Source organism: Amblyomma americanum, chromosome 1 (genome assembly GCF_052857255.1).
Source record: "Amblyomma americanum isolate KBUSLIRL-KWMA chromosome 1, ASM5285725v1, whole genome shotgun sequence".
Taxonomy (NCBI): Eukaryota; Metazoa; Arthropoda; class Arachnida; order Ixodida; family Ixodidae; genus Amblyomma; species Amblyomma americanum.
Window position 1 is genome coordinate 295,674,943 of NC_135497.1, and position 15,829 is coordinate 295,690,771.

A 15,829-nucleotide genomic window follows, 5' to 3' on the forward strand; every position below is an offset into this window, starting at 1 on the left:
CCAGGCTAGAAGATGTGCATGCAATTTGGAGGTCATCAACGTAGACCGAGTACATAATGGACTGTGGAATTATACTGGTTAAAGAATTCGTTTTTACTATGAACAATGTAGTACTTAAAATGCATCCCTGAGGAACGCCGTTTTCCCGAGTAAAATTATTTGAGAGGGTTGCGCCGAGACGAACTTGGAAAGAAAGGTTGGATAAAAAGTCGCTCAAATATTTCAGCATCCTCCCGCGGATACTAAGCTCTGCCAGGCCGCGAAGAATCCCGAACCTCCAGGTCGTGTCATATGCCTTCTCCATATCGAAAAAAAACTGAAAGGCAGTGTTGCCTGTGTATGAAGGCCTCTCGGATTGTGTTTTCCAGGCAGACTAAATGGTCGACTGTGGAACATGTTTTTTTAAAACCACATTGGTGGACATCAAGAAGCTCTCGGGATTCTAGAATAAACATTAATCTAATATTTATAACTCTCAAAAGATTTGGCAAGACAGCTTGTAAGGGTTATAGGCCTGTAACTGTTAGGGGAGGTTGGTGGCTTTCCTGGCTTTAGAAATGGAGCAATAACTGCTTTTTTCCAAGAAACTGGTATTTTCCCTACTACCCACATTTTGTTAAGAAATTTTAACAGAACTTCTACAGATTGCTCAGATAGATGGGACAGCATTTCATAATGAACTTCGTCGGGGCCTGGTGCAGTTTGTTTACCTATAGACAGTACTCTCTGTATTTCTTGAAGTGTAATCAAATTATTGTAAGGCTCGTTTGTGCTGCCTGCCGTAGGGAGCCTTTGTTTTATGCGAAGCATATTAACGTAGGTTTCGGGCCTTCGCGCGACGCCCGGCGGTGGCCACCATTGACCGATGAAGTGGGGTCACGTGACATGACGTCACGTGATGACGTCACACAGGCTGCAGATGGGGCCTCATATCGCGCCGTCGGTCGCCTCCCGGCGGTGGCCACCATTGACCTTCAAGTGACCTTCAAGGACATGACGTCACGTGATGACGTCACACCGGCTGCAGATGGGGCCTCATATCGCGCCGTCGGTCGCCTCCCGGCGGTGGCCACCATTGACCCTGAAGTGAGATCACATGATGTGACGTCACGTGATGACGTCACACCGGCTGCAGATGGGGCCTCATATCGCGCCGTAAGACGTCGCCCGGCGGAGGCCTCCACACTTCGGTTCGCGCCGTCGCGCGCGACGCGGCGGCGGCGCCACCATCGCTGCATCACGTGATATGTGACGTCACGCCTGGGATGAAGCGGCGCGCGCCCGCCGTCGCCTCAGTCTCTGTGCCCGCAACCGCGCCAGCGTCTTTACGCCGGGCGTGTATGCGGTCAAGATGCCTCCAAACGCTAAGGACGTTAATAATAGGAATGCAAAACGAAGGCTGCAGCGTGCTATGGAAACCGATGAAGAACGCGAAGAACGCCTAGCCAAGCGGCTTCGCATCCACTGGGCTTAACCTTGATAAGCCTCCAATTTTTTGGTTGTGTTTTTGTATTTTAAGAATGACTCTGTATAGTGGGAAGAGCTAGAAACTATAAAAAAATGTTGCCCAAAATGTCTGCTTGTTCTTTAATACTTGTCTGAATACCAGGATCCGTCAGCAGAGGAAGGGTGAATGGGGAATAGCTGCCATTTACTTTTCTGACCTGCTCCGACAGTTTTTTTTTATTTTACCGGGCTGTTTATTGAAGACACATAATTTTGCCAAGACATTTTTTCCGCGTTCCGCCGTATATATCGGGCTTTAGCTTTTGCCTTTTTGAAAACTATTAGATTTTAGTAAGCAGGTTACCTATGAAATACACCCCAGGCCTTATTTTGTTGTTTTTTGGCTTCCCAACATTCTCGCGTCCACCATACCTTGTGGTTCTGGCGCACCACGCCTGTGGACAGGGGAATAGCTAGCCGTGCAGCATCGATGATACACTTTGTGAGAATTTCATTGAGTTCATCTATGCTAAGTGTTTCTGAGTAAATGTCCTCTAATCTGGCCTTTTCTCTAAACAACGCCCAATCAGCTAAATGTAGCTTCCATCGCCGTGGTTTGGTTGGGATGACTGCAGGTGAGGATGATAGGCTTATAAAAACTGGTAGGTGATCACTCCCAAACGGGTTGTCTAAAACGTCCCACCTAAAATCGCTAAATACAGAAGGTGAACAAAAAGACAAGTCTAAACTGCTCATTTTCCCAGACGTTGGGGAACAGTATGTGGCCTTTTTTGTATTTAAAAGACATACATTATTCGTCAGGATAAAATCTTCGATTATTTGACCTCTAGCGTCACAGCGTTCGCTTCCCCACAGGGAGGAGTGAGCATTAAAATCCCCAAGTAACAGGTATGGCTCCGGAAGTTCTATGATCAGTTGCTGTAGATCATGGAGTGTTAACGTAAAATGTGGAGGAATGTATACGGAACAGATTGTTAGTGTTTTGTAGCTTACGATGCAGACTGCAACCGCCTCAAGTTTTGTTTTGATGGCACATATTGGTGGCAAACAGCGCAACGACGCGGACAGAGTGGAAGAAAAATACAGGACAAGCGCTGACTCACAACTGAAATTTATTTAAGGAAAGCAGTACATTTTATAGACAAAGTGGCCACTCTGTCCGCGTCGTTGCGCTGTTTTCGACCAATTTTGTTTTGAGTTTAATTTCTTGAGCAGGGACGCCGCTTTGAACGACTAACGCGACGCCTCCCGATAGCCGATTTGCCTGCTCTCGATCGCGTCTAAAAGTTTTATAATGTTTCAGGATATGTACATGTTGTGGACCAAGATTGGTCTCCTGAAGACATAAAGCTGTGGGTAACATTGACCCTAGAATATGTGTTATGTCGCTGTAATTCCGCATAAGTCCTCGGCAATTCCATTGAATTAAAAAAGCCATGTTAGTGTTTTTGAGAGGAAATGAAAGGAGATTTACTTATGTGGTGGGCCCGTTATCAGGGGCCTGTATTTTTTCCGCTCAAGAGAGCTGTTACGCCGCTGTAATGAAGGCGGAGTGGGTGTTGTATCCATCACCTCAACAGAGGTGCTGGAGGACCGCGCAGCCGCGGTTGTGTTAGTTTCAGGTTTCTCCCGACGGGGGGAGGTCCTGCGGGATGCCGACCCATGGACCGGCGGTCCCTGCTTTGGCAATGACAGGGCAGCTTTCGCTGACCCTGCCTGGGGCGTGGATGGCCCTGCCATAGGCTCGGTGGGAGCGGCCTTGGCAGGTGTCGGAGTGCTGTGTGGTGCTACGCCCCTGCGCACCACATCAGCGAAGTTTTGTTTTGCTGTGAAGGAGAATGTGTTTGTAAGCGCAAAACGCCTTCTCGCTTCTTTAAAAGAAATGTTTTCTTTTGTCTTTATGGTGATTATCTCTTTTTCTTTCTTCCAGCACGGACACGCCCTGGAGTATGCACCATGTTCTCCTTCACAGTTTGCACAGCACAGGGCTGCGTCACATACATCATACTGGTGATCGTTCGAGGCACATTTTGCGCAAGTTTTACGACCGCGGCAGCTCTGTGAGCCGTGGTCGAACCTTTGGCAGTTGAAACATCTGCGAGGGTTTGGTATGTATGGTCTTACATTGATTTTCAAATATCCCACGTCGATTGTGTCGGGCAGGGTGCTGGTGTTGAACGTCAGGATCATGTGTTTTGTGTCTATTTCCTTGTCGTCCTTCCGGATTTTGATTCGGTGGACATCTATGACGTCTTGGTCGATGAGCCCTTCGAGCATTTCTTTTTCAGTTATGTGAAGAAAATCATTTTCCGATATTACGCCTCGTACAGTGTTAAGTGAGCGATGGGGAGTCACGGAGACCGGGATTTCCCCTATGGACGTTAGGTTGGAGAGCTTAGATTGTTGGACATTGTCACACAGTTCGAGCAATAAGTCGCCGCTGGCCATTTTTGACAGCTTATAGCCAATGCCTAATGTTTCAGTCAAGCACTTTGACACAAGGAAGGGGGATATTATTCTCGCCTGTTTATCTTGTTGTTCACTGTGGATCACATGATATTTGGGGAAAGCTACTTTTCTTTTTTGAAAGAAGTTGTCTGCCTCGTTCCGCCCTCTTTTGAGAGAGCGATCAGGTTTTGAAAGTTGGGGAGCCATAAAAAAATTTGTTTTTCGGTCATGGTGTCAGCCACCCACCACGGAGTCCAACAAGGGGACGGGACAGGAACTTGATAGCAAGTCCTGCCCACGCCAGCTGTACACCTCAACTATAACCAAATATGACGCAACTCAGGGTAGTTGGTCACACAAGGTTAACCCTCGCCGCCAGGAAAAAAAGGAAAAACCAAGAAGCGAGTAGGATATAGGAGAGTTGTGAGACAGAAATTTGAAAGTGAAAGATGGAAAGGAGGATAGGAAAAGGCGACTGCCGATTCCCCCCGGTCGGGTCAGGCCGGAGGTGTCGTCTACAGGAAGCTGGGGCCAAAGTGGTGTGTTGCCTCCGCCAAGGGGCCTTAAGGGTCCAAACGCTCGGCATTGGCTCAACCACCAGGATCCCCTTTTCCCCGGACACGGCGATGCCACGCACGGCGAGGCGCGGGTGCTCGGGTCCGTGGTGATGCACAGTTCACCATCATCCCCTTGCGGGGATGTCCCTGCGGATGCTCGGGAACCCGCGGTGTCGCCACTCACCGTCGCGACGCCTGCAAGCTGCAGGCGCCCCCCTGCGGGGGCTTCTGTGGGGTTTCTGTTGTTCGCAGCCTTCTAGTCCGTCGGTCTCCTCGTTGACGCGGTACCACGAACTCGAGTCGTGCTCGTTCCAGCTGAACGTGTGGCACCGCAAGAGTGCGCAGAAAACACAAACGCCGTCGTCCGAAGACACCATAAGATCCAGCCTAGCATCGTGGATCCAGCCACACTGTAAATAAAAATTAGGGAGTAAGCAGTCCTCTTCTTGCGCACTCCCTTTTCGGCGCAGGGCATGCTGCCTAAGACCTGGGGTAGATTTCGGTTATAGTGAATTCGATGTACGAATGCTTGGCAAGGGAGGCATATTTCTACCTGAAAGCATAGCAACTTTATGCAGTTAGCAATGACAGAATGCTTAAACGTGGCACCAGAGGTTTGAGGTTAGCACATAGAGGAGTTTGAAACCTCGGTTAAAATCCTCGTAACTGCTAAAACTTAGCATATGTGAAAAGGGAATTTATTTCAGTTGCCAACCGTAAGTATTCCATATTTTTAGGGATGAATAGTTACCGCAAGATTTGGGCATCATCATCAGCCTGACTACGCCTACTGCAGGACAAAGGCTCCTCTCATGTCTCTCCAATTAACCCTGTTTTTTTTTGCCAGCTGTGGCTACCGCATCCCCACAACCTTCTTAATATCATCCAACAACCTAACTTTCTACCGCCCCTTGCTACGCTTGCCTTGTCTTGGAATCCACTCCGTTACCCTTATAAGCACCAACGGTTATTTTGCCTTCACATTATGTATCCTGCCCAAGCCCATTTCTTCCTCTTGATTTCGACTAAGATTTGGGGCATGAAAGAAGGTTTCCACTGAGTCGAATGCTTTCTCGTGATCAATGAAGGCTCTATATAGTCTTGGTGATAGTTTGCGCATTTTTCTATTGCCTGATTGATAGTGTGATAATGGTCTGTTATCGAGTATTCTTTGCGAAAGCCTGCCTGATCATTTGGTTTATTGAGGCGTAAGGTTGTCCGGACTATATTAGTGATTACCTTAGTAAATACCTTGTAGGCAATGGACAGTAAGCTGGTCGGTCTGTAATTTTTCAACCCCTACCCTGCCCCTAAAAGGGAGGGCGCTTCAGGACAGGTTATTTCTTTTTTTACTATTTATTTTGGAGTGCAATGTCCCCCGTGCAGGAGACGTGGAGGGCCGAGACTCATACCGTTAAAACATTCGGTGACTGAATAGTATACGCAGATTGCTCATAACATGACGGAGGCGCGATTATCGAGCCTGTGGTTTAGCCGAGACAAGATCCTATGAGGTTGGGGGTAGCCGTACCGGCGGCGAAGAGTACGCGGGAAAACGCCGCCGCGCAAAGCTCTATGCCAAACCGGTCGAGGTCCCTGCTTCTGGGGGAACGCGCGCGGCTCCGCCGCCACTGATGAAATGCAATTCGTAGCAGCCAAGAGGTGGCGGAACTGACGCTGTTGTTTCTAAGCAAACATAGGTTCTGATGAGGGTACCAATGATACTAGCCCCAAAGTGCTTCCGGTATCTGGCGCGGCGTTCGGAAAGACAGTGCGGCATGCGAAGCGTTCTCCGTGTTTGATAAGGCGCCGGTTCAGGAGGTGACGTGATAGCTTTGGATGCTTCTTTTTTCCTGGGGTAATAGCTTGCTCGAAAAACGCGCCCACTACAAGCAGGAAGTGTTCTAGGGCTAAATCGCATTGTTGCCAGAACAAAAAATGTTCGACAAAACCGTGGATACCAACAAATATAAAGTACTGAGAGGTATTTGGAAAGGAATAATGGTGCCAGGGCTTACTTTCGGGAATGCGGTTTTTGCCCAAGGGCAGAAGTTCAATCAAGATGAGAAATAAATCAGAGACCTGTTGGAAGATTAGCACTGGGTGCCCACGGCAAAACCACAAACGAGAGAGAGAAGTAATTTAATGAAAGGAAAGGTGGGGAGGTTGGACGGCGTAAGGTGACCCTGGCCGGCTACTCCACACTGGGGAAGGGAGGAAGTTCAGGTGGACATGGACTGGGCATCGTTCGAAGCATGGTAAGCGAAGAGTAAAACTTTATTTGAAGAACGCCTGAGGAAATTGAACGATAACAGCTGGGCAGCTAAAGTATTTAAACACTTATATAGAAAGAGCGTTGACTCACAATAGCGGAAAAGGGAACTATACCTGTAAGTATGCAGGACACAAGGACGGAGAATAGAGCCTTGAAGAACAGGCAAAAAGCACAGGAAGTAAAAAATGAATTAGTTCAATGAAAAAGAAGCAAATTGTGGAATTATATCGAAATAGGAAAAGGCAGATCATGAAGGAATCGTTCTGTGATAACTAAAGAGGCAGTGCCCTACTCTTCGAAGCTAGATCAGGGTACGTTAGAGGGCGCAGCTACTAAAAGAAACCCACATGTGCAATGTGTGATAAGTGTACAGAAACAATTGAACATCTTATACTTGAACGTGGTGGTATCCACCCGGATGTGGAAGCAGGCACATTCTCTCTCCCTGAAGCCCTGGGGTTTAGAGGTAACATAGGTCATGTGAATGCATCTGCGGTGGAAAAAGCGATTGGGAGATTGGTGGCTCAAAAGCAGAAAGGTGACATAAGGCTCTCCAGCCTTGTGGAGGAGGCGGGGGGGGGGGGTGGTGCTGAGGGATTGTCATGAGGAAAGGAACGGTTCTGGTTCCCTCGTGGTGGAGATTCCACGCTGGAAGTGGAGATACAAAGAAGGAAGTAAATGGGCCGCTGTAGTGGGGCTATGGATTAATTTCGATTCCTGGAATTCTTCCATTCGTGCTCTGATGGCACACATTACGCGGGTGGTTTTGTATTTCGCCGTCGAAATGCAGCCGCCGCGCCAAGTAGTGCTCAGCAGCCGAACACCAAAGTCATGCACGGAGCCACCGCGACGGTCGAGGTATAAACACCCAGAGCACACAGCATGCAAGCAACCTTCAATGACGCATCCCTGCAGGACCAGCTTTCCCTATGTGAGATGGTACAGCCTTTGTCAAAAATATACAGCCCAATGGTTTTGCTTTTGAGCACTGCAGTGTGGCTCATGTTGCATCCTCAGTGGCCCTGGTCTCTCTAAGGCGGGGGAACTCGCGTCCTCAACCCTTCCAGGCTAGGACTGCCAAATGTGCTCGAGAGGCTCGCTACACGGCTTAGAAGCAAACCTCTTCGGCTGTATATTTTTGACAAAGGCTGTACAGGCTATTTCACGCTTAGAGGGAGAGAGAGAGAGAGTAAACTTTATTGTTCCAATTGAGAGGTTTGGTTGCGTGCCCGGAGACTGCCGATGTCTTCCAGGCTGAGCGTGGTTGGCGCCCCTAGTCCAAGGCACCACTGTCCCTGGCCATCCGGCATGCGTGGCTCACTAGGGCCCTTTGGACCTTAAGCTGGCTGCTGGTTAGCCGGTCCTCCCACTGCTGAATTGTGGGCGAAACGCTGCTAAGTGCTGAGAGCGCGCGCGTTTCCCTTGCCGAAAGTGGCCCCTCCGCGTGCCGATGTCGCTAGGGGCGCTGGTGATAGGGGCGCCGTCGCTCGATCGCTGCTCGCGCAGGGAGCATGGCGTGGAGACCACGTTTAGATGCCTAAATTCTGCGCTAAGCTTTGTTCTGAGCTGCCAGCGCGGGGAAAATAAAATCCTTAAAGCTAGTACATCATGCCTGGGCGCAATTCTAGGCTTCCGCTTGAAGAATAGTTGTTCAACAAGCGGGCCACGCTATTCTGAGAGCAGACGACAAGCACTTACCGGATAATTCTACCATTAGCGAAAATCAGTTCGAGTATTTCCTTTCTCCTGTCTTTTTTTCTAAGGGCGCAGTCGTACTGATCGGGTATGTTTTGCGCACTTGCGTTCAAAGCGGCATAACCTTCGTTATGCAGCGAGTCATATCGGGGATATGTCTCGATTCTCGACAAAGATTGTTCGGCGATGGCATCAAGAGCCTAATTTAAATGGGAAAGACGTCTTTGTGTCATGGCGTGTTCTGGCTCTGATAAAAGGCGCAGTACTGGCGGCCTTAAAGGGGCTCAATAAAGTTGCGGTATGCCTGGGATATTGAAGCACGCCTCTTCAGGATCATTGTCCATTAAGCATTTTTTAATACGCTTTGTAGAAGCGAATTTATCTGTAGTCAAAATCATAATTTCAGTCTTTGGGCCTTTCCCTCTCTAATCACTTTTTTGCACGCGGAAAGATCCGCGCTCCTCCGCCGGCCCCACCCCCGGGGGCGGAGCTTCCGAACCCGCCGGAGCTACACGGCTTATTAGCCGTGGCCATGGTAGCTGCCTATCGTCTTAAAGAATCTAACCAATTGGCACCTCTCAACTTGTGTACGCTGGTGCGAGCGTGAAAAAGTCGCCAGGAAGGACGCGCCAACTGTCGCGCGTGATTGTGCTGCGTCTAGAAGTGTATTATTTGGTCTATCAAAATCGTGGTGTGGTCTAGTCAGTGGTTCATCTTGAGTAAGACTAGTGCAGCGCAAAAAACAGGGACAGAACGAAAAGATACAAACAACAGGACTGGCGCTGATGCCCCTGCCGCCAGAATTCGGATTTGAGAATCTTCATGATCTTTGCGTGTCCCCAAAGTGGCTGAAAAAGTCCAAACATTGCCTTGATTTCTCCGGGTGCGAGTTTTCGTCGGAGGTAAAATGACAAAGTTTTTTACTTACAGGTTGTGATGGCGATGAAATCGACACATATGATGCCTACGTCTTTCACGGCCGCTTGAGAAAGGAAAGAGCCCAATGAAGGAGAAATGCAGCCAGAAACCTTGTCATTTCACCTCAGACGAAAACTCGTACCCAGAGAAATCCAGGCAATGTTTGGACTTCTTCAACCATATTGGGAACACGGAAAGAGAATCATGAAGATTCTCAAGTCCGAATTCTGGCAGCAGGTGCGTCAGCGCCAGCCCTGTTGCTTGTGTCTTCTCCTTCTGTCATTGTTTTTTGCGCTGAACTACTCTTAAGTTGTAATATTTGGCTCAGGTTTTCATGACAACACAGTGCAGGGATTAAAGGGACTATGCAATAAATTAATTGAGATTATGTAAAGTAGACGAGAGATAGGCATTCGATCACTCGTAACTCTAGTGCAAGAATTTTTGAGCTAGCATCAATAACAGCGAATATATAGACGATTACAAATTACGCTCACCCTCTCCCCCTCAACTCGTAGACGAGGAGCACCAGAAAAAAATAAAGAAAACAGCTCTGGGACTGGGCCCCGCCCATGAATACGTAATCCGCTGACGTTTATTTTGCAACTTCCGGTTGTCGCTCCTAGCCCCCCAGCAGCAGCGTCGGCGGCGTGGCGGCATCTCTCCGGTCCCTTCGCGTTCCTGGATTGCAGCGCGCGTCGGGTTTCTTTGCTTGTCATCTGCGGTAATTACCAGTAATAAACCCGGACCTCGATACGCGACTGCTCGCTTTTACGGCCGCGATGGGCATCGAGCCCTATGCGTGCCCACGAAGAGCCGTGCGAGTGGCTCCGGAACTCCCGACAGAAGGAGGCGGCAGAGGAAGATTGAAACCATACGCGCGAAGGCAATGCCCTGGCTCGCGCTTGCCCGAGAGGGTCGCGCGGCGGCACGAGCAGACGATTTTCACGGCTACCGGAAGTGTGCCCGTGACGTCGTGGCTGCCGTGGCTCCAGCGAATGAGAGCGTGTGGTGGCCTGGCGATGTCATGTGTAGTATGCCGTCTTTGTTCAGCGATTTTAGTTCCAAAATCGGTCACTACGAGCACATCAACCGGCCCGCGAATTTTAATAATAATAATAATTGGTTTTTAGGGGAAAGGAAATGGCGCAGTATCTGTCTCATATATCGTTGGACACCTGAACCGCGCCGTACGGGAAGGGATAAAGGAGGGAGTGAAAGAAGAAAGGAAGAAGAGGTGCCGCAGTGGAGGGCTCCGGAATAATTTCGACCACCTGGGGATCTTTAACGTGCACTGACATCGCACAGCACACGGGCGCCTTAGCGTTTTTCCTCCATAAAAACGCAGCCGCCGCGGTCGGGTTCGAACCCGGGAACTCCGGATCAGTAGTCGAGCGCCCTAACCACTGAGCCACCGCGGCGGGGCGCGAATTTTGAAAAACACGGTTTTTAAAAGTTCATAATAAATTGCCGGCTCAGTTCTGAAAACTCATACTTGGTGTGAATGCTTCTTAGCACCATTTTTAAGCACTGAAAACATTTACAAGCGACTTTTTATTCGTTGCATAGTCCCTTTAAGTGAGCTGATGTGGCGTTTCAGAGCCCCTTTAACATGCATTCCGAAAAACATGAACGACAAGTATACATTAGCCGTTATAGCTAGGTGAAGGAAAATGGAGCTCGAAATTGCTAAAATTTTACTGCTTACATGGGTTTATGCATCATGATTTCAAATGAGTAAATTAAGGAAAAGCAGAGAAGAAACAAATATTAGCTGTATTTTGGGTGACAGATGTTCTTACTTTAAATTACGCAAAAAAAAGGCACAGTGGTTCAAGTCCCATAAGTTAAAAAAAAAACATTTTATCACCAACCGCGTGAAGGCTCCTGCTCGTTTGCACAGTCAGCAATGTCAACTACAGCGATTCGGCTGCAGTAAAAAAAAAAACACGTAAACGAGAAACGGCTGCTTCTGGCACATAAAACAACAGTCCGTCGGTGCGACTTCAAAGCATACAGCATGTAATGAAGAACGAGCTCTGGCAATAGAAAGAGATAGAAGTTGGAGGATTATGTGGAGGCTTGAGGAAAGGGTGGAAGAAACCTGTCGCAAGGAAAAAAATGGAAGAGAAGAGCAGGAGGTTTCGATGGGATGGGGGTGAAAATCGCCTCGAAGGTTGATATAAGGTAAAAGGCGGGCTTGGATAGTAATGGCGGTACAGAGCAAGGTGAAAATGATGAAAAAAATGAAGTCAAGAGAAGGTAAAGGAAACGTACGCAAAGAAAAGAAAAATAATGACTAAAAGCTCCGTGAAAGGTCAGGTAACTGAAAGGAAAGACCCGCGTTGCAAACAAAGAAGAGGCAGAAGAGGTATTGAAGCTTGAACATGGGTCTACATTTTGAATTTGCACTGACACAGCACAATAACGCAAGAAACGTCCTAATTTCGAAAGCTTCAAGAATCCACCTCACACACGATTCCAGATATAGCCCATGCTAATGATTACTTTATGTGAGACAGAGAAACGCCCTCATATATGAAACAAATTGTGATGTGCATATATATTTGCTCCCTGCGATGTATTATTATCTTCTTTTTTGGGGGAGGCTACGGAGTGATTCAAACATCTACCCGTTTTGCGCAATATTCACCCCCGATCAAATTAAAGAATCTCATATAGATGACATTAACGCGGCCCTCAGAAGATCCGTTCCAGTGTTTCTCGTTGCACTGACCGATCGGTGCTTGCATGATAAAAATTCATACTTTTTTTCATAGGCCGCTTTGACGCATGCACACCGCGCAGTTTTCTCGTGTACTGAGACTCGTGCGAGCTACACAACCCAAGTGGTCGGAATTAATCCGAAGCCCTTCACTACGCGTCGTGTCTAATACATACGAAGTTGTGAATGGCACAGGCGAATTATATATAGACATATTCATGTGAGCGAAGCAAAAAGTGAGGAGCACTTATTAAATATTTAAAAAATTTCCCCAACTAAATATCCCAATTTTTTTCTCGGTGAAACTAATTTAGTTCACATCCTTAGATGTCACAGCGACGTTTTAGTCATACTACGGCCACATAGTCGCAATTTAAATGGAGTTTTAATCATTTTCATTCCACACTGTTCCACAGCTCAACGTGTGATGTCACAACCCTCTCGACCAACCGTGAATAAGTGTGACAACGTGCCCGGCTTTTTCCCAGAACGTCCGCTTTAACGCTGTCGCGTCAGGACAGCTCGAGCGAGGTTTTCTTGAAGTGAGCAAGCTACAGGCCTATAGCCGCTGCCCTCTCTGACGGCTCTCCTGTGTGTAGCGCCCCTCGCGGCATCGGCGCGATGTGGGGCCAGTTTCCGGTGGGCGCTGTTCATCTCAACTACCTCAACTAGGCCGCCCTACCTCAACTATAGTGCCTAGAATATACTGGCTAGTGTGCTCAGCGCGCGCCCCGCACTATGCGAGAGGGTGGCTCCTTCCGTGATGCCTGCCCGCTACTGCCAATAGAGGGCGCTGCTCGTCGGGAGGGTGCCACAGTCGCAGCTCCGCTCGCTGTGCTGACTGGTCGCCGTCGGTTTTGGCGCGTGTATGAGATTTCCACGTGTTTGAGTGGTTGTTTTGCGGCCCTCCTACTCCTGTGCATGTCTTGTGGCTGCTCTGTCATCAAGCGCGAAGTTTCGTAAGTTCGCGAAATAAATGCTAGTGGCGCAGCACGATGTCAAAGGCAAAGCGGCAGTGCAAGGAAAAGACGAGTCTCGTGCCGCTTCGTCGGAGTGGTTGCAATGCCGGAAATAACAGATGCGCACATAAGACCAAATAATTTTGAAAAGATGAAGGTTGACCTCGCATATAAACTTTTTGGAGATGAGGTAATTAAGGGGCTTTTGCAGCACCACCGGCATATGGAGACTATATACACTCGGGGGCAACCAACAGAAGACTTTGTCATGCTAATCAATCGTTTGATACGAGTAATGACCTCCAGAGTAAGCAACTGTGCACTTAAGCTAGGCAGCCCGTAGATGCGTTTCTTGGAAGACTTTTTAGGCTATCGGGACAAGTGGGAAGAACATGCTAAACCAGCTGGAGGTAGTTTTCAATCGGAAAGTACAGCTTCTGGGTTAAGAGTGACAATATCTATATAACTATCTATATAACCAGTAAACAAAGTAATTCCATGTTTTTGTTACCATGCACTGACTCAGAAATAATTACCATTATTCACTCCTTACGCAGTAATAGTGCTCCAGGTGTAGATGGCATAGCTCCAGTCCCGATCAAGAAAGTAGCAGATGTCATTGCGATACCATTAGCACATATAGTCAACCTAATGTTCACGACAGGCACATTTCCACATCAGTTGAAAATTGCTCGTGTCACTGCCATTCATAAAGGGGGTGACATTAATGATTTAAATAATTATCGGCCGATCTCCATTCTTTCAGTTTTCTCTAAGATTGCGGAACTTGCAATCAACACACGTCTTTCTCAATATCTCGACAAAAACCATGTCATCTCCAAGCAACAGTACGGATTTCAAAAAACAAAACAACTGAGGCCGCCTTACTGGAAATCAAAGAAAAGCTAATTGGAAACATAGAAAATAAACTGCTAAGAGTTGGCATATTCCTTGATATGAGGAAAGCGTTTGACTCGGTTAACCATAAGATATTGCTTGAAAAAATGCAGTGTTATGGAATACGAGGCGTTCCTTTAACCTTATTTGCTAGCTACCTTGACAACCGATCTCAAACAACTATCATTAACGGTATTTCATCTGGGATTGGTCAGATTGTGTCTGGTGTGCCACAGGGCTCCGTTCTAGGACCAACGTTGTTCTTATTATATATTAATGATATCGTCAACCTTCGTCCAGCAGACAACATTATAATCTATGCAGACGATACTAACGTATTTTTTTCAGGGCAAGATAGTAATATTTTGCAAGCAGCCTCCAATAGTTGGTTATCCCAATTGTCTGTTTGGTTAAAATCAAATAGGTTAGAACTTAATGTCAGGAAAACAAAGTACATACTGTTTAGAGCCAAAAATAAGGAAGTCCCGAACAACTTCCAAATTCACTTCGAACAAGCTCCTATAACTCGTGTCAGCTCTACAATGTTCCTTGGAGTCATTTTTGAAGAACACTTACTCTGGACAGATCATGTAAACTACGTTTGCACTAAAATGGCTCGCTCTGTTGGTATCCTAAATAAATTTCGCACAATACTGCCTCGAAAATTCAAACTACAAATTTATTTCTCTCTAGTCTTTTCGCATGTACAATATTGTTTGTTGATCTGGGGAACGACTACCTCAACCAATCTTGTGAAAGTACTTACTTTACAAAAAAGAGCTGTACGAGCGATTACAGTGAGTGCACGGGTCCTTCCTTCCTCAACCATAGACTGCTAACCATCACGGCCGCTTACCACAAGAAGCTTGCTGTTTATATCAGAAACCTTATGAAAGGAAACTGGCAGACTTTCGAGAGCACATATTTAATTGCCCAAACAGCTTACAGTCTAAGGCACCCTCAATACCATGCATCAAAATCCCGTACAAACTATGGGTTCCAAAAACTAACTCACATAATTCCTCATACATTAAACACCTATCCATACTTAACGGAATTGTCAGTACAAAATATGCCCGAGGTCAGATTTAGGAAATCTGTTCGTGAATATTTTTGTTATAGCTAGTTGTGGTGTGTTTTTACGTAATCAGTTTTTGTCTTTGTTATGTTTTGCTCTTAGTTTTGTTGTGCTTAGCTCTATGCATGACTGATTTCTGTTTTGTTGTCAATATATCCGCTGCTTTTCTAGTTTCTGTTACTTATGGAAATTTTGTACCATTGCCAAGTGCCACTTTGTTGTGTTTTTTTTTTACATGGGGAGGGCAGGCCTCTGTCAGGCGCTACTAGGCGCCTTTAGCTTGCTCTCCCTTGTTTGCAGTCTCTGTACTGGCCAAACAAAACCAATAAATGAAATAACGAGCACTCTAGGCTTGCACCAATGTGGGCTTCAAGTATATATTAACATCCCGTTTAAGCCAAGACAAATTAGAAAACATCTTTGGGATCATTACATAATCGTCGGGATGTAACGATCACACAACTGTCTCGCAGTTCCTGGTGACTGTCAATTTGATGGCATTTTACAACCTTTACAAGTCTCCACGAGGAGGCAACTGCTCCCAGGATGTCCAAGCATTGCTGAATCCAAGCGACACCAGTAAGACATCTGTTAAGAATGTTTTAGATTCTATGGACAGCTTAATGGACCGAGGAAGGGTCGATGAGGCCGAGGACGTAATTGACACCCTGGTTGCAGAAAGTGACCGCACAGGATACACAGAAAAGAAAAGCAACAGTGCTCTACTTTACTATGTAGCGGGCTAGGTGGCGAGAACAATTATTGCAAAAACAGCTTGCCCCAGGTATGCTGCTCACCTTTGCATAAGCA

At 47.2% G+C, this 15,829-nt stretch overlaps 1 long non-coding RNA gene across 1 annotated transcript in view; it reads left to right on the forward strand.

The window, feature by feature from the left end:
- The first annotated feature begins 3,518 nt into the window (after positions 1 to 3,518).
- LOC144098187 (uncharacterized) overlaps positions 3,519 to 15,829 on the forward strand; it is a 36,966-nt gene continuing 24,655 nt past the window's right edge. The window contains exon 1 of the long non-coding RNA XR_013307141.1: positions 3,519 to 3,575. This is a non-coding gene — a long non-coding RNA (uncharacterized LOC144098187). The remainder of the gene's footprint in view (positions 3,576 to 15,829) is intronic.